At 37.1% G+C, this 20,334-nt stretch overlaps 1 pseudogene; it reads right to left on the reverse strand.

Annotated features, from left to right (window-relative positions):
* Positions 1 to 690: 690 nt before the first annotated feature.
* Positions 691 to 7,029, reverse strand: LOC124523429 (histone H3.3-like; annotated as a pseudogene).
* Positions 7,030 to 20,334: the final 13,305 nt, after the last annotated feature.

Here is a 20,334-nt window from a genome sequence, read left to right on the forward strand (position 1 = left end):
CGCAAGATGGTGACCTGGCTGAAGTCGGACGCTTAACCGACTGCGCCACCCAGGCGCCCCAGAAATTATTTTTCAATGTGGTCTTTTTTCTCATATAAATGACAGCAATTACCTTCAGTTTTCCTTGTGGTTAATACAGTTAGAATTATCATAAGTTTTAAGTGGCACTTCTCTGTAGACTCTATTTTTTCTTTCTTTCTTTCTTTCTTTCTTTCTCTCTCTCTCTCTTTCTTTCTTTCTTTCTTTCTTAGTTTAATGTATCATAATAGCAAACTTACAGGAACAGCACAGAAGACAGCATTAAAAACCTGTGCTTGCATGTAGGACAACTCATTTAGAAAAGTATAGTGAATGGATGGAAACTCCTGGATGATAAAAATGCTGCAGACACTATTTAGTTGCCGCCAAAAAGAAATTTACTTGTTTAAAAAAAAAAAATCCAAATGCTGGCATTGTCCAGAAAAATTTAACAGGTTTATTTATAATTGTTATAAAGTTAAACTGCTGAAATGTATTCACTGAAACATTTTGACTTGCCTGAATGCTTGATGTCCCCGCATTTATATTAAAAATGCACACACGAATGAAAATGGAAAAACTGCCAATACCTGATATCTCTTCCCTATTTTTCCGATTGCAATCCATTTTTTTTTTTTTAAAGAATGAAATGTTTTCCATCAGTGTGGATGCTTAAGCACGTTCGCCACGTATGCGGCATGCTGGCTGAATGTCTTTTGGCATAATTGTTACTTACATGTTTGGCATAGATAGCACACGGGTTGGTATCTTCAAAGAGGCCCACCAGGTAGGCCTCCCTTGCATCCTGAAAAGCCACGCTCTGGAAGCGCAGATCTGTTTTGCAGTCCCGAGCAATTTCTCGCCCCAGACGTTGGAAAGGAAGTTTGCAGATGAGAAGTTCCGGGGCTTCTGACTGATTTTGCGGAGCGCCACAAGACGGGGCTTGTAATGATGAGGTTTCTTCACCCTTCCAGTAGAGGGCGCACTCTTGCCAGCGGCTTTTGTAGCCCCTTGCTTCCTCGGTGCTTTACCACCGGTCGATTTGCAGGCAGTCTACGAGCCATGGTACAGAAACCTCCTTACTGACTCCCCCATTCTTCTTTGCTGGAGCTCTGCGAGTTACAGTCGGTAGGCGGCGGCTGCCAGGAAAATTCGACTCTATTATTTTAATTAAGAAAATACTCTTTCCATAGGTGCTTGGTTACCTGGTAAGTTTGAGAAATTTTATTTCAGTGGAGGATAATCTTTTGAATCTTAGAATCATAGTTAGTCTTAATGAGAAATGATCTCAAATACTTCATTTTAGTTAGAGTCACTTCTTCAAAAGCAAATTTTATCCTATGAAACATGCAGTATAAATGGTTCTTTTTATAATTATTTAAAATGTTATATTAAATTTCCAAGCTATTGTAGGTTTTTCAATTTCTTTCCATTGGGGGACAAAATATAAATTTATCCAAGTAAATAAATATTTTTAAAAAATCAAGATAGTACCACTTAGGGTTCATTCTTTCCAGGGCAATAACCACATTTTTACAAAATTATTTGGTCACATAAATTGAATGTAGGGTTAGAATTACCTATCCATTTATAATGTGTGTATGTATTTGCATGCCTGTGTCCATCTGGCTGTTTGAGTTTGTCAGTCTTGAACTGAGAGAAAATAAACAGTATGAAAGATGAACAGTGGAACATAGGTCTGCCTCTTACATATTGCAGGGCATGGGTCTCTTTCTTAGAGGCAATAGTTACTACCAACTTCTCAGGCTTTCTTCCAGAAATACGTTCTCTATATTCAAGAATGTCCCCATTTATCATTCACTATCATCTCTGTATATACCTACCTATGATAATTTTTTACTTTTTATTTTTAAAATTTTAATTCCAGTATGGTTAACATACAGTGTTAGTTTCAGATGTACAATGTAGCGATTCTATAATTCTATACGTTACTGAATGTTCATCATGATGAATGTACTCTTTAATTCCCATCACCTTTTTGGCCCATCCGTCCACCTACCTCCCCTCTGATAACCATCAGTCTGCTCTCCACAGACTCTAAATAGTTTGCTTTTTGGTTTGTCTCTTTGTTTTTCCTTTGTTCATTGGTTTTGTTTCTTAAATTCCATATATGAGTAAAATCATATGATATTGTTTTTTCTCTGACTTGTCTCCCTTAGCATTATACCCTCTAGATATATCCACGTTGTGGCAAATGAGAAGATTTCTTTCTTTCTTATGGTTGAGTAACATTCCAGTGTGTGTGTGTGTGTGTGTGTGTGTGTGTGTGTGTGTGTGTGTGTGTATACATTTGTGTCTTGATTTTGGATACTAACCCTTGATGAGGTATGTCATTGCAAATATCTTCTCTCATTCAGTAGATTATATTTTAGTTTTATTGATTGTTTCCTTTGCTGTGCAGAAATGTTTTGTTTTGATATAGTCCTAATAGTTGTTGCTTTTGTTTCCCTGGCCTCAGGAGACATACCTAGAACGATGTTGCTATGGCCAGTGTCAGAGAAGTTACTGCCTTTGCTCTCCTCTAGGATTTTTATGGTCTCAGGTCTCAGGTTTAGGTCCTTAATCCATTTTGAGTTTATTTTTTTATAGGATGGAAGAAAGTGCTCCAGTCTGTTCTTTTGCATGTAGCTGTCCAGTTCTCCCCACACTGTTTGTTAAAGAGACAGTTTTTTTTTTTCCCATTGCATATTATTTCCTTTGTTGTCAAAGGTTAATTGACCACATAATTTTAGGTTTATTTCTGGACTCGCTATTCTCTGCCATCGATCTCTGTGTCTATTTTTGTGCCTTTTGATTACTACAGCTTTGAAACCTGGAATTAGGATACCTCTAGTTGCATTCTTTTGATAGGGATTGCATTAAATCTCTAGATTGCTTTGGGTAGTATGGATATTTTAACAATATTTATTCTTCGAATCCATGAACATGAACATCTCGCCATTTGTGTCATCTTCAGTTTCTTTCATCAATGTTTGATAGTTTTCAGAGTACAGGTCTTAAACCTCCTTAGTTAAGTTTATTTCTGGGGCGCCTGGGTGGCTCAGTCGGTTGAGCAGCCAACTTCGGCTCAGGTTGTGATCTTGTGGTCTGTGAGTTCGAGTCCCGCGTCGGGCTCTGTGCTGACAGCTCGGAGCCTGGAGCCTGTTTCGGATTCTGTGGCTCCCTCTCTCTGACCCTCGCCCGTTCATGCTCTGTCTCTCTCTGTCTCAAAAATAAATAAACATTGAAAAAAAAGTTTATTTCTAAGTATTTTATTATACTTGGTGTAATTATAAATGTTATTGTTACCTTAATTTCTCTTCTATCTCCTTATTAGTGAATAGAAATGCCATGGATTTCTGTATACTGATTTTGTATTCTGCGTCCTTACTGAATCAATTTATCAGTTCTAGCAGTGTTTTTGGTGGCCTTTCAGGTTTATATAAACTTGCCTATTAAATTTTTATATTAACACAAATGATGCCGTTCTGTCAATACCTCTGAACGTACTATTTTCATTTACTAATAATATTGTACCATATCAGAATAGGTACTTATGCAACTATTCACTAAATGAAAGAGAAAGAATGACCTGGAGAGAATACTTATCCATCTCTATTTTCTAAATCATGTAGAGCAAATAATTTAAAAACTAGTGTTTTCTGGAAAAAAAAAAAAACCAGACTCTTTGGTTTAAAGGAGTAGATATCTCCAGAATTCGTTAGTGAGCAGTGTTATTTTATATCAAACATTTTAAACGCATAGGGTTTTCATAAGCTGCTCATGTTCAGCATCTGCAACCTATGGATTCTTGTTATGTCAAGAATGATTACATTTTCCGGTACAAAATAATATCCCTCTCATTTCCTTTAAGCCTCTCAAGTTTCTAAGTCTTGAGGATACTACAACTAAACACTTGGTAAGCAATTGTTGTTGTTTTTTTTTTTTTTTCAACAATATGGATAAAAAAGAGACTTATTCCTTGGTACTTGCCCTGTGGGCCCTGTAGGCACAGCATTTTTCCTCCCATACAGGAGAGGAAGAGAGGAGTAAGCAGTGGACCTGGGGAGCAAATAGGGACAGGGCTCCTGGATGATGTGTGGGACAGCTGGCTCCACTGAATAACTGGAGAGAGTGTGGATTGGTAAAGTAAATAAAGTAAGATGACTTGGTAGAGGTGTATGAAGCCAGATATTAAACCTTAGGAGTGTCCTCTGTTTCTTAAGCTGGCATCTTGGGCCAGATTTATACAGTGAGTGTCTTTGTGGCTTCCCACTCTATGAAGATTCAAAGTTTGATTGCACTTCGTGAAAACTCCAGCAGAATTTAAATTTACTCCCACCTACCATGTCATGACTAAGCCTATGTGCAGGACTTACTGCAAATCTCCTGGATGGGGGTTCCTTTCAGTTTTGCCTTGAAGGCACACCTTGATAATAGGCATATCAATCCTCTCTCACTCTGGTCTTGAGTGTACTTGAATTTTCAGTTTGGCTAACTGCACCTTTTTGTAGTTCCCAAGAAGGAATGATTTTTTTTTCCCCTGTAGTACTCAGAGGAGAGTTTGGAAGAATGTGGACTTCAGTTGCCATCTTGATTTGAAAGATGTCATTTACCTCACTTTAAATTGAGCCTAAAATGGGTTCAGTGACTTGGCCAGGCTCACATTAGATGGCTCAAACTTATATCTTTTCAACCCAAATTTTATGTTTTCCCCATTAAGGGAGACATGACACATAGTGCTTAAGAGTGGAGGCCCTAGTGAAGAATAGACAGGTTCTAACATCTGGAAGAATGGACCCATTAATGGGCCATTTTGGGGACCTCAGTCTCCAGGGCTGATTGGAGAGAAAGCAAAAACCTGCAAGGGGAATTTCCCCTTTTACTGTCTTCTTTACAATGGGACCACTGATTTTAATCATGTATTTGATCATGCTTCATCTAACATTCTCATCATTGCCTTAACAATTGTCATGACAACTGATGACTTGCAGAACTCATTTGAGAAATAATGATCATGGAGCCGTATATCCTCTGTACCCACCTTCCCATTGTCCTGCTCCAGGCCCAGAATGTCTAGGTTCAAATACCTCATTCGTAGCCACTGCAACCCAAGTTAAATCATTAATATAAGTAGCGAAGATGATAACGTTCATCTTACAGACTTGTAAAAATGAGTAAGAATGAATGAGTGAGGACCTGAATGAGTAAGAATGAATGAGTGAGGACCTGAAAAGTGGCAGAAGGGGAACTCTGCCTTCCCAGACATGTTGTTCTACTGTGGACCAGGCTCCTGTAATTGTTACTGGAGATGACATAGAAAGTACCAATGTCAAGTTGGTCTCTTTTTGGGAGAGATGATAAATGCATATAAAAAAAAATGTTGGATGAATTCCCAATATTAGTTTCCTTACTTATTACTATAACTGTTCTTCACATGGGCCCACTAAGTCCAGAAACTAAGTAAGAAAACTCTTTATCAATAAAATTAGTGGATGTGAATTTTCAAAAATTCACACATGTTTAGGGATTTTCCAAAATTGTATATAAAAAAAGATGATTCACAGGTTTCAAGTACTAATTCCACTTCTATTTTAAGCAAATTTAATTGTGTCTTCATCATGTTTTCATGGCTCACCAAGTTACTTTAGTGAATGCTGTCTGCTGAGAGGGTGAGATTATAACCTGACCAGTCCAGGTAGTTGGGAAACTACAAAGGCTGAGCTGAATATATTCTCTGGTTCTGACATTAGGTGTCACTACAATCAAGGGAAAGCAGAGCAAGAAAGGAGTAGCAAAGTGGAATTGTAATATGGAGGGAGAAAGATACACATTTAAATTGTGGTGTGAAGTATCTGGAGAAGAACCTATGACTTCAAGGTTTGCATATTCACATTGTCATTGAAAGAAAAGAACATCCTAATAGATGTAAAAGCATCCATTTTCCTAAAACTCGTAAGAAATACTTGCTGACTACTTGGCATATCTTGATATTTCTTCCCCTAACTGATGGTAAAACTGACAGAGGCTGCCAGGAATTTTCAAACAAGATAATTTTAATTTGTTATGAATGAGATTTTCATAGACCAGCTCACCTTAAGAGTCTAATTCTTAAAATTACTTAAAGGAAGATTTTAAGTTTAAGCTTTAAGTATATTTTAATTACATAACTTATTGGATGTTTCAAAAGACGTTTTGCTTGATAAAGATGTTATCAACCGTTGACCTTAAAGACTGAAATTAAGTTTCAATGACCTTAAATTAAAAATTTATTTCCTACTTGGAAGGTTTTTTTTTTTTCTTCCACGTCATTGCCATTTGTGTGCTAAGTGTATCGTTATCAGATACATTCACATTTGTTTAAGGAAAATATTTGTAAACAGTTGGAGAGAATGGAGCCCATCTAATGTTTCCCTTAATTGTTAGGCAACATGGTCAACTGAAAAGTCTGAAAAGTTCATACTCCTAAGAGTTGTATTAAATTAATTTTCCCATGTGTATGCATTGGCAAACACTGTTGGAATAGATTCAGAGTATTAACGACTCTAATGTCGTATGTATTGATGAATCAAATGGATGCTAACTCAAGTGATGTCTAGGGGGAAAAAGAGTGTTCCATTTGTATGTGGGGTAGGACTGATGATGAGCATTTCATGAAGCAGCTATTTATGAATCAAACTTATGAAGTAATTGAACATAGTAACAACTGGAATGGCAGTATTGGACTGAGTATCAGCTTCATGTGTATATAACTCAACTTACCAAGGGTCCACAGGATCTCTGGTTTAGACTCCCAAAACAAGTACCAAAGTTCAGTCTTGCTTCCCTGTTGATAATGGTCTCTACTGACAGATTTTGAATGGGAGTGGTTTTAGTGATGGGGAGTTTGGACCTGGGGAAAAAGTGGGAAAGATCCAGAGGGAAGATTGGTCTGTGCATTTCTGTAACTCTTTCTTCCTCAAGCTGTGATGGAGGCCTGGACTCACCCCCTCTCAAGGTTCTTTTGGGCATTATGAGCTTAATGGTTTACTGAAGATTTAGAAAGATGAGTATCTGACACAAGTACATTACTTTGGTGATGCTGGGGAGTATATTGATGATGGAGATACAAGTGGGGTTCTCAGTGTTAGAGATAAACACAATTTAAGGTGTCTTGAACACTGCTTTCTTTGTTCCAGTTGATAATATACCAGCTTGCATTATATGAAAACTGTTGAATTTATTTGGTGAGAGAAAGAAGACCAGACAGTATGGTCTAGAGAGCAGGCTGCTGTCATGTGCAAGGTGTTTCTGCATCATTTGCAATGGCTAGATTGTGATCCTGTAGTAATTGTCCAACTCTTATTTGATATTTTATTGATGGTTTGGATTTTGTTGGTTTTCTTCTCTGAAAAGAAATGGATGTATGACATATCTCAGACGAGTGATTTTAGTATTGTTTTGAATCTGCTGTAATTATTGAAACTGTTCTTGTGCATCTCAGTATTACCTTGATGATTCACAACCAAGCTTACAACTAAGTTATCCAGGTTATATTAATCTTTATATTAGCATGCCTTAGAATTGCTAATTTTTTATAACTGGAAAGAATGAAATATCTAAATATGTCTCAATCTGCCTCTGCCAAGCTGTTTCAATAATTATGTTCACAGCCAAAAGTATGGATGTGTCATAAAATGTTAAAACTATGAACATAAACTTAGTTACTATTGCTTCAAGAATTAATGATTATCTTCATAATTAGGGACCTTGTCTACCAACATGAGGAAGCCACTGATGTCACAATATGCTGTATTTTACACTATACAAAAATTAATTTCTTTTAATTCCACAGTTTAGTATTCTTTACCCACATTTACTTAGTTTGTTTCTTTAAATTTCACTGATAGCTGCATACTTTTTGTTCAAATTCCTTGACAATTTTATTTCTTATGATTGATACCATCATACATTTATGGATTTCATGGTATAAGTTAGTTGTACTCTTCTCAGAATGTGAAATTACCTTGATGCTATGGTAGTTTTAAGTATGATACCCGCAAATGAGTTTAGAGGTCAGAGTATGAAAAGTGTCACGGACCAAACTGAGGAGCTCCTATTACATGGCTTATTGGATCAACACACAGAGAGAAGCAAGGGGAAAGAGATGTTATAATTAACATGACTTACATGGAATGCAAATGGAGAGGAAGGCCACATGCTTAAATCTTGTGCTATATATAAAATCTGTACTTCCTGCCCCTTTCTGCTAGATAGCTCGTCCATGCTAATAGTGGGTTTATGATAATGGAATTTGGAGATGGGCAAGGGGATCAGTAGAAGAAAGGTACCTGAGTCAACTTGTCCTATTGAAAAGAAATAGGACAAAACATCGGACCGGTAGCTCTAAACAAAGAGCAATGGCTTTTATTTGTGTGGGGTAGAAAACGTGGGGAGCCAGTATGAGTGTCATCAATAGGTGACTGATTTAAGCATGACATTAACGAAGGAGGCATGATTGGAACCTAGGAAATTTGCAAGAATTTTGGCACCTTAGTTGAGACTTGAATTCATGTAATTGTATGCAAATTATTTTAAGTTACACTTCAATTACTTTTTTTTTTTGTCTCCAAAATATCTTTATTATTTTTTTTTCTCATTGACAATTCAATCAAGGGTAGTACATTACATTTAAGTATATGCCTGTAACCTTCTTTAATCTACAATAATAACCTCATGCCTCTTTAAATGACATTACAAGATATTCTCCAGTAAAGCCACCAAGGCATTCTTATTTCTTTGTGTGAAGGTTTTTCATTACAGATTCAATTTCTTTTAGGCAAATATTCAGATTTTCCATTTCCTCTTTTGGACATTTTATCATTTTTGTCATCTTAGTCCTTTGAATCTGTCAGAAACTCTTCTTGTTCTGTTTTCTATCCAGCTTCTTCTTAGTGGAAGTGACATTCACCTCTAGGAGAAAGTGACCCAAATTCCAGGAGCACAATTTCTGGGTTTATTTGTCCCATCCCCACCCATCTCCGTCCATTGACACTCAGTTTGTTCTCTGTCTTAAGAGACTCTTATCATTTGTTTCCACCCTCTCTCTTTTTTCCCCTTCCCATAAGTTCATCTGTTTTGTTTCCTAAATTCCACCTATGAGTGAAATCATATGGTATTTGTCTTTCTCTGATTCACTTACTTTGTTTAGCCTAATACCCTCTAGCTCCATCCCCATCATTGCAAATGGGAAGATTTCATTCTTTTTGATGCCCGAATAATACTCCTATATATATTTCCCACATCTTTATCCATTCATCAGTCGATGGATACTTGGTCTTTTTCCATAGTTCAGCTATCATTTATAATGTTGCTATAATAACACTACTACAAATACTGGGTGCATGTACCCCTTCGAATCTGTATTTTTGTATCCTTTGGGTAAATACTTAGTAGTCCAGTTGGATCATAGGATCGTTCTATTTTTTATTTCTTGGGGAACTACCATATTGTTCTCTGGAATGGCTGTACCAGTTTGCATTCCCATCAACAATGTAAGAGAGTTCTCCACTTTTTCCACATCCTTACTAACATCTGTTGTTTCCTGTGTTGTTAATTTTAGCCACTCTAAAAGGTGTGAGGTGATAACTCACTGTGGCTTTGATTTGTATTTCCCTGATAATAAGTGATGTTGAGCATCTTGTCTTGGGTTTGTTGGCCATCTGGATGTGCTCTTTGGTAAAATGTCAATTCGTGTCTTCTGCCCATTTCTTAACTGGGTTATTTGGTTTTGGGTGTTGAGTTTGATTAAGTTCTTCATAGATTTTTGGACACTAACCCTTTATCAGATACATTGTTAACAAATATGTTCTCCCATTCCATAGGCTGCCTTCTACTTTTGTTGATTGTTTCCTTCGCTTTTTATCTTGATGAGATGAAAGTCCCAGGAGTGGACATTTGCTTTTGTTTCCCTTGCCTTTGGTGACATGTCTAGTATGAAGTTGTTCTGGCCGAGGTCAAAGAGGTTGACACCTGTATTCCCCTCTAAGATTTTGATGGTTTCCTGTCTGACATTTAGGTATTTCTTCTATTTTGAATTTATTTTTGTGTATGGCACAGGAAAACGAAGTTGAAGATTAGTTGGCCGTATAATAGTGGGTCCATTTCTGGGTTTTCTCTTCTGTTCCATCGATCTATGTGTCTGTGCTTGTGCCAGTACCATACTATCTTGGTGACTGCAGATTTGTAAAGTAACTTGAAGTCCAGAATTGTGATGCCTCCTACTTTGCTTTTCTTTTTTCAGGATTTCTTTGACTATTTGGTGTATTTTATGGTTCTGTACAAATTTTAGGATTATTTGTTTAGCTTTGTGAAAAATGCTGGTGGTATTTTGATAGGGACTGCATTAAATATGTAGATTGCTTTGGGTAGTATAGACATTTAAACAATGTTCTTTCAGTGCACGGACGTGGAAGGCTTTTCCCTTTCTTTGTGTCCTCTTCAATTTCTTTCACAAGTGTCCCGTGGTGTTCAGAGTACAGATCATTCACTTGTTTGGTTACGTTTATTCCTAGGTATCTTAGGGTTTTTGGTACAATTGTAAACGGAATCAATTCCTTGATTTCTTTTTCTGCTGCTTCATTTTGGTGTATAGAAATACAAGAAATTTCTGTATATTGATTTTTACATCCTGCAACTTTGTTGAATTCATGTATTAGTTCTAGCAATCTTATGGTGGGGTCTTGTGGGTTTTTTACATAGATAATCATGTCATCTGCAAATAGTGAAAGTTTGACTTCATCCTTGCTGATTTCCATGGCTTTTACTTCTTTTTGCTGACTGCTGACTTCCAGTACTGTGTTAAACTCTGTCTTGTTCCTGACTGTAGAGGAAAGGCTCTCAGTTTTTCCCTACTGAGGATTATATTAGCTGTGGGACTTTCATATATGGCTTTTATCATGTTGATGTATATTCTACCTATACTTACTTTGTTGAAGGTTTTTATCAGGAATGGATGCTGTATTTTGTCAAAGGTTTTTTTTCTGCATCTATTGACATGATCATAAGTTCTTTTTTTTTTTAAATTAATTTTAGAGAGAGAGAGAGAGAGGGGAGAGGGGCAGAGGGAGAGAATTACTAGAAGGCTCCATGATCAACATGGAACCTGATGTGGGTCTTGATCCCACAACTTTGGGATTGTGAGCTGAGCCAAAATCAAGAGTAAGACACTCAACTGACTGAGCCACCTGGGTGCCCCAGGATCATAGGGTTCTTCTCCTTTATTTTGTTAATGTGTTGTGTATCATTGATTTATTTGTATATGCAGAGTGTTTTTTTTTCCTTTTTTGATAAACACAGTATAGTACTGTAAATGTATTTTCTTTTCCTTTATGATTTTCTTAATATTTTCTCCAGCTTAATTTATCAAAACCATATAGTATATAATACAAATAACACACAAAATATGTGTTATCCAACTATGTTATAGGTAAGAGTTCTTGTCAACAGTAGGCTATTAGTAATTAAGTTTTGGGGGTATCAAAAATTAAATGCAGATTTTCGACTGTGCACAGGGTTGGTGCCTCTAACCCCTACTTTATTCAAAGATCAACTGTGTACTTATGTAACCATCTGCACAGTTAAGATATAGAATATTTCCATCAGCCTCCATCCTCCAAAATTCCCTTAGGCCATTTCCCACACCTGGTCCAAGAGACCACTAGTCAACTTTGTTACTATAGATTAGTTGTGTCTTAAAAAATTTTTTTAAAAATATTTGTTTTTGAAACAGAAAGAGACAGAGCATGAGCAGGGAAGGGGAAGAGAGAGAGGGAGACACAGAATCCAAAGCAAGCGCTGAGCTGTGAGCACAGAGCCCGATGGGGGTCTTGAACCCACAAACCGTGAGATCATGAACTGAGCTGAAGTCGGACACTTAACCAACTGAGCCACCCCTAATTTTGTCTTTTTAAAGAAACATATATATGATGTAGTCTTTTGTGTTTAGCTTCTTTTGCTAACCACAATGTTTTTGAGATTCATCCATTTTGTTGCTTCTATTGGTAAACCATTCTTAATGATTGCTGAATATTATTCCATTGTGTTGCTATACGTCCATGTATTTAGCTATTCATCTATTGTTCAACATTACGGTTGTTTGTAGCTTTGGGTTATTATGAATGAAGCTGCTGTTAGCATCCAAGTGCCAGGCTTTGTGTGGATATGTTCTTATGTCTTTTGGACAAACAACTGTTTCAGGGTCATGGGGTAAGTGTGTATTTAGTGTAATAAGAAACTACCAAACTATTGTCTAAAATTGCATTAATTTCTATTGACATGACTTGTTCCACACAGTTGTCAACACCTACTATTGTGAATCTTTAATTTTAGATATTCAAAGGATGTTTAGTGATACCTCCTTATAGTTTTATTTTTATTTTTCTAATCACAAATTACTTAGAGCATTTTTTCATGTACTTGTCATTTGTATATCTTCCTTGGTAAAAACTCTATTAATGTATTTTCCTTACTTTTTAAAAATGAGGTTGTTACTAAGTTGTTAGGAGTAGTTACATATGGTGAATACAACTTTTTTTTTTAATGGAGAATATTGTCTTCCAGTGTGTAGCTTGTTTTCTAATTTTCCTAGGTCTTTTTTATTTCGTTATCAAAAAAAAATTTTTTAATGTTTATTTTTGAGAGAGGACAGAGTTTGAGGGGGTAAGAGGAAGAGAGAGAAGGAGACACAGAATCTGAAGCAGACTCCAGGCTCTGAGCCTTCAGCACAGAGCCCAGTGCAGGGCTCAAACCCACAAACTGTGAGATCATGACCTGAGATGAAGTCAGACGCTTAACCAACTGAGCCACCCAGGCGCCCCTAATTTTCCTAGGTCTTACTATGAACAGACATTTTAAAAATTCCCTTTTCTAACTTTGTGTGTGTCTTTTCTAAGAAATCTTTACTTACTCCAGTATTGCAAAATATTCTTTCCTATATTCTAGAAACTGTATTGTTTTAGCTTGTAGGTTTAGGCCTGTAATCTACTTTATTTTGGTGTATGTTCCCCGTGCACTTGAGAAGATGCATATTTTGTTATTCCTTGGCAGAGTATTCTATAAGTATAAATTCGATCAAAGTGGTTGATAGTGTTGTTCGTATTTTCTATATGTTCTTTCTGTTTTCTATAAAATTAATAATTTTCTGTCCTCGTATCTATTAGTTATTGCAAGAGAAAGTTGAAATACCTCATAATCATGAATTTAGCTCTTTTGAGTCTGTCACTTTTTTTGCCTCATGGGTATGAAACTCCATATATATGTGTATATATGTAGTATATGTGTATACATACATATACATACACATATAATTTAGGATAGTTGCATCTTTATGACAAATTGGCCTTTTGTCGTTATGAATTCTCTCTCTTCATTTATCCTCCAGTCTACTATTTCTGCCCTTATCCTGCAGTCTCCTATTTCTGATATTAATATAACACCTCTTTTCTGGGATTTATGTTTGTATAGCATATGTTATTTCTATCTTTATACTATAAACTTCAAATATTTATAGTTTAAGTGAGTTTCTCAGATAGAGGAAACAGTTGTTTAATCTTCTAATCTAGACTGATTACCTGTTTTAATTGGGTTATTTAGACAACTTTCATTTAATGTGTTTATTGATATAGCTGGGTTTAAATCAATCATTTTATTGTTTGTTATCCATTTGATCCATCTGTTACTGGTTTCTTCTTTTTGCTTTTTCCTTCCCAACTAAGGATTTTTCTTTATTGTTGGTTTATTAACTCTGTTTTTTATGTTAGTTTTTAGTTAGTTCTGTTCAAGTGTTGACAACATTTATCTAATGTATCACAGCCTACCGTCATATATTATACCACTTCCTGTGGAATGTAAGAGCCTTACATCAGTTTACTACTTTGCTTCTTCTAACTTTTGTTTTATTGTGGCCATGTGTTTTATTTCCACATATGTCTTAGTCACATAATACATTGCTATAATTTCCACGTCTTGTTGTTAAATCTTGTAACAGCTACTCCTTTCTGGAAAGAAGTGAAATCTCTGTGTCTTATGAATATTTAATGTTTACTAAGCTCTCCATTTCTCCTTATCCACAAGTAATGCTCTTGTTTTTTTCCATCCTTCTAAATCTTGGTAAAAACACACATGTGCTACTTGCTTATTCCATTTGTTCTGTTTCACAGATTTCTTCCTATACTGGATACAGCTTACATGTTTTTCCATCACATTTGTTTTCTTCTCTTCAGCAATGCTATATGTTTTGCGCATAAGTTTTTCTAGTATGTATTAAGGATTGTGATGACAACTATTATAGAGCGATCTGTTCATTCACAGATGTAAGCAAGTGGCTTTGTTCTTAGATATAAGGAAAGAAGATCTTTGAAATATTTTACTTGATTAAATCCATGGCATGCTCATGGTACATTGATTTTTGGCTAAGTGTAACTGCCAGGATTTTTTCCTATAAGGGTTATTCAGGTTATTTCAAAGGTAAATTCATAAAATTGTTCTCGGTTTATCAATTCTTTTTTCTGCTCTCAGTGACTTTCTAATGCTGGCTGACATTTAAGAAAAATAATTATCTGGCACCTGGATGGCTCAGTCAGTTAAGCGGCTGACTCCTGATTTCAGGTCAGGTCATGATCTCACAGTTCATGAGATTGAGCCCTGTGTCAGGCTTGTGCTGAGTGTGGAGGCTGCTTGGGATTCTCTCTCTCCCTCACTTGCACTGTCTCTGTTTCTCTCAAAATAAAAAAATTACGGGCTATTGTACTAAATATGTGGGGATTTCTCTGTGAAGTTTAAAGAGGTTCTAAGTTTTTGTTTCCTCAAGGTACACTGTTTGGTCACCACCCTCCTGATGTTTACATGAAGCGGACATGGTAAAAGGGCCCACCGTGTTTCTTCCTTGGAAAAGCCTTATCAAGGAAGACCATGAGAACTGGCTTAGCCCTCCCCAACTTAGTGCATTTTTCCTTGGATTTTTTTTTTTTTAACTCTTGATACAGTGGCATAATGATAAGGGCCAAGATAAGGATGTGAGTCTGGACACTAAGAAGCCATTGGTTAAGACTTATGTAGGCTTATAAAGCACCAACACATTTGCACACCTCACTAGAGCTAGCTTTTTTATAGGAGACCATGACTTCAATGCCTTGCAGTAATAAACGTATACATTGTCAGGCGTGTCTACTTTGTGAATTTTCTTTACAAACCAGTGCAGATGGTAATGGGTTGGTCAAAGTTTTAGCATTCCAAAAATCTCTTTTTCATAGCTTTTTTCCCCCGTGGAGTCATGGGTAAATTGTGGTGTAGTATGACAGATTGCTATTAGTACGGGCAAGATCCACATACTTGAGAAGCAAAGTCCCTCATAGAGGTTAAAACTCCAGCATTGGAGGCAGCTTCTCTGGTTAATACCATAACCTACAAGGGTTTTAATTACTGGGTGGAATTTGTGAAATCTGGGCTGATGGAAATATTAATTCTGAACTCTTAGGTCAAACTCCCATGTGGAAAAGCAAGATTGGCATTGGAGAACATTTTGATTCCTGATTCTTCTTAGTGGAAAGATGATGCTAGTTAAATGTTTGGGGGAGAGGACAGAAAAGGCTCATCTCAAAAAAGATAGCATTTAATTATGTAGGTTTTGGGTTTTAAATTAATGGTGCCACGATTGGTGGGTTTTACAGTATTTGCTAACCTGGAGTGTTCTGTTTCAGGTTTAGCTTCAGTTTCCTTTATATCAATGTGATTGATAAGCACCTGCCAACATCTAGGACCCAAGAGGCAGTCAAAGAAAGAATAATTTTCTAATTCCTCCACCCTTCTCCATGGGCTGTCAAGTTAATTCTGATTTCTTTCTTAGATATTTCTTATTTCTGTAATTGGGTATAGGAGTACAGGTGAACAGAGAAAAAAATAGAACCGACCTGTGGTGATCTGAGTGGTTTGATTATGTGATATTCAAGGATTCCATTTCTGATCAGGGGCCTTTAGTAGACATTTATGAAGACCTGCTCATGGTTGTCCTTTCAGGGACTCCAGAATGTAGGCCAGCCACTTAGGGATAATGAGGCTGATCAGTAAAGAGTTAAGAAGTGTGAGGGCATTTATACCAGCCATGTTTATACTACTTTGAGTAGAGGTAGAAGAAAAACTTGACAGATAGTAAACCTAAAGTTAAAAATTAATAGTGGTTCTGTGGGAAAAAGAAAAGGAAGGAGGAGAAAGATACTTAGACTGAACCCACAGTATTTGCACAGTACAAGAAGCAAGTTAAAATATCTTTTACAACCAACTAAAGGCTTTAGGGAAACACTGGACTATCAGAAGAAAAGCTCAACCTTTCTGTTGAAGAAAAAGGAAGCTCATTAAGGTTGAGTTATGTCCCTGAGTGAAGTGGCGAGTACTCAAAATCAGAATTGAAGGGTTAAGGAAAGGCGAATCTTTGAGAGGGAACATATGATAAAGGTCAGTCTGGTTCTCATGGCCCATAACAAAAGAGGCTTGAGAGGGACAGTGTGGAGCCTACTGGGTTATCATAACTCTCTCTCTCTCTCTCTTTTTGAACAATATCTGGTAAAAACAGGGTAATCTGCTCACAAGAGATTGACACTAGATTCCTGAATGGAATCCACTGTTAACTGAATATTGAAGTAGTTGAAATGCAAGAGTAAAAGCATAACTAGAAAATGAGGAAATATTTTTAAATATCTGGAGTGGTTACTAAATACTGAGAAGGAAATTTGGGAACTGGGATCAGTGGTATCACCATTGCTAATTCTGACTTGAAGAGAAAACTATATTTTGGATGCCAAATTCTGAAAGATGGCAATGAAATTGTTTTTCTTGGATAGGTAAATGTAAAATCAGAGTGGCCCTGTTTACCTCTTGATAGGAGATTTCTCTTAAATCCAAATCCATTCGAGTTTACAGATTGGGAGATTATGGAAAACTAAGAATTAGTGCTAAACTGACCAAAAATAAAACCATGGTCTTTTTGTCCTTCTATTTTCTCTGTGTTTTATAATTTCTCTCATATAACACAGTCAGCCATTGTGTATGGTTGACTCAATACTCTACTTTCACGTCAGTTTTGGTAATTAGACTGCACAAGAACTACCACTCCTCCACCCCCTACCTCTGCAGACACTGCTCCGTAACTTTAGCCTTTACTGGTGTAAGATGTTGGGAAGAACCCTCTAGCTCTGAGCAGTGTCTTTATCAAGGGAGCTGGGGCACTTAGTTCTGCCCAACAACTCCCCAATGTTCATTGATTTTTGCTGTTTACATTAGCACCTCAAAGATTCTGTGATCGCCAGAAGATACTGCTGAGGTACAATTCTCAAAATCCCTATTTTAAGATTCTGATTATTTAGTGTCTAAGTTATTGGGGAAAGAGATGTGTGAACAATCTTGTAAACTAGAGCACAGTTTAAACTGTGTTAACTTTGGTGAATGTTATTATTTGAGCTGAAATTAAGGCGTTTGTTTTACTACTCCCGTGATGTCATGAAGTAAATAAAAATAACGAAACCAAAGCCAGGGTGATTTCAGTCTTCACTATGTCACTCCAGCAGTTTCCAGGAAGTCATGGCTATTTACTATGAGGGATTGTAGAACTGGTTAAAACATTTCCAAAAGCAGCATCAGAAAGTGTTAAAATATGTGTTGTAACATACACTATATGCTCCAGGTACACAGTGGTCCAGAACCTGGTCTGCAACTCTCTAACCCTAGTATCTCATGAATATAAACTATTTGGATGAGGTCTCTGGGGTGATGATGAAACAAAGAGAGTTGTGCTGAACTCGGTGAGAACTCGACAGTCAGGTACATCTTGCATCCAGTAAAGCTGCCTGGATGGGAGCAGCAACATACCGGGAGACAAGTTTGAACATTTAAGTGTCAAGGAAGGGGTTGCAAGTGACCACCCAACATGGTTGCATCTGCTTTTGGGGTGCCTGGGTGGCTCACTGGTTAAGCATCCGACTTCAGCTCAGGTCATGATCTCAGAGTTTGTGGGTTTGAGCCCTGCTTCAGCTTCTGTGCTGACAGCTCAGAGCCTGGAGCCTGCTTTGAATTCTTTGTCTCCCTCTCTCTCTGTCCTTCTCCTGCTCATGCTCATGCTCTCTCTCTCTCTCAAAACTAAAATAACATTTAAAAAAAAATGAGAGAGAGAGAGAGAGAGACTTCCTTAGTAAGAGGAATTTTAGGGAAGAAGTTACCAGTGATGAGCTACTCTGAGGAGCTTATAAAAGTGTCCCTCCAGAAAGAGCCCCAAATTTCTTCATAGAGTGTGGGATGCCAGCTTAAAATAGTACCATTTCAGGTAAATGATTTCCCATCCATTTTATTCTTAATTGTTTCTCATCGTGTACCTAGTCCTCTGCCCCCATTGCCCATGCCCACCCCTCCCCATCCTCAGGAGGGAGAAGAGAATAGCTAAGGAATAGGGAAGAAGACAAAAAGGAGTTATGGGCAAGTGGAAGGAGTAAAAAACAATCCAGCTGTGCCCATCCCTCCACCACCTTTGCCAGAAGCTAGCCTAAGCCAGGGAAAGGAAGAGGTTTTGGTGGTTAATCAAAGGAATTTTGATTCATATTATGGACTGAAAATTTAATTTTGTAATTAGTTTACAATTTCCAGTGTGTACAGAAATAGAGAACTATGCATTACCTAAGAGTGAGCCAAAAGGCACCAGACCTGCTGTAGATCAGGAATTATCCTCATGAAATACATTTTGAAGTGTGATAAGAAGCCAAAATGAAGTGTTTTGAATACAACTAGAGTCATGCATGGTCAGCATACCACAAATGGTGTGGAGAAAAAAACTGAGGGGCTGTGGTGTTAGGGTTGCAGAGGACACTGTGAGGAATGAATAAGTTAGAAGCTGTGCTTTTGTTGGCTGGGGCCTTTTGGGGTTGCTTTTGTCCTTATGTCCCTCCCTTTTGATTTGTGTGATCTGTCATGCATAGAAGGCCTCGCTGTCCTGGGAAAGCCTGTGGAAGAATTCTCTCATCCTGGATACCAATTTGCTCCTGAGAAGGTAAATATGAAGGCCAACATTCAGGTGTAGCTTCTGGTAAAGGAAGTCATGAATTTTTTTGTGTTATGCCTGAGAAAGAAGAGAAATGACAAGATCCAGTCTAGCTCACTAGGATCCATTCCTTGAGGCCTGAAAAGAAAACCTTAATTTATTAAAACAGTGTTCATGACTCTGGAATGTCCCTTCTTCTGAAGGGTATGGCCTGAAATGACTGAATGGAAATACGAAGTGCTGTGTAAAGTTGGTCCCCAATTTATCTTTACTTCAGAGATGACTTAACAATTTTTTTAGACTGATTTGTCTATTAGAAAAATCTGGAATGCTTACTCCTGTACTTACTTGCTTTTTCCTCAGCTTTTGCATCCTGTATCTAACTTTTTATTTAGAATGGTGTCATAACTATCAGACAAACCACAGATTATTCCCCTGAGCAGTTCAGGAAATTATCTGATCATGAAAATGTCACATTTTAAATGTGTCAACAGCATACTTCTTTCTCCTTTCTTTGCTTCTTGACAAAAGATCTCAGTAATTTAGATGCTTTTTGTTCACACATAAATGAAGTTTATATAGTTTTTGTGTTTCAGGTTGCCTTTTATTACAAACGTTGTTCAAAGGCCTTGTCCCAGCAAATGGACTCAACGGGATATCACTTTTCATTCTTAATTTTCTCAAAACAGAAATAAGGTCAAACTTGTTTTAAGCTTTGAATGAATTCCAGAAAAAAGGAGTGAAATCCAATTAGCTTTCTTAATGATGTGAATTAGGGTCATCTGCGTGTTAGGTAATCTTAAACCACCCATCTCTGCATTCTTCTGTTAAGCCTGTCTTTGAAAGGTCTTTTCCACAATGCTGGGAATACTAGAGCACAATGTGTACTGTGGGGTAATGTGGGTGACATAGGCTTTGGGGGGCCAGATGTCATTTTGAAACTAGATTCTCCTTTTAAGATGGAAATAATACCCTTTGAGTTTGTTGGTGTAGGGAAGGAAAAATTCTCCCTCTACCCTTCAAGCTCTTCCAGCTGGACTAGGAATTAAATTTACATGAGACCAGTGAGCAGAAGAAAAACAACAACAACAACAAAGTTTTACGTGGGCAAGGAGGTCCAGTAATGAAATGGAGATCTCAGGAAATGACCAAGGCAGACAAGTTTTATGCTAAACAAAGAGACAATACATCTGTGAGAAGTTGACAAGACTTAGCTTTGAGCCCTTCCATCAATAAGTAATGATGAACAGAATTTGGGC

Source organism: Lynx rufus, unplaced genomic scaffold, assembly GCF_022079265.1.
Source record: "Lynx rufus isolate CCGP_SWC_20201006 ecotype Redwood Valley unplaced genomic scaffold, mLynRuf1.p SCAF_4, whole genome shotgun sequence".
Classification (NCBI taxonomy): domain Eukaryota; kingdom Metazoa; phylum Chordata; class Mammalia; order Carnivora; family Felidae; genus Lynx; species Lynx rufus.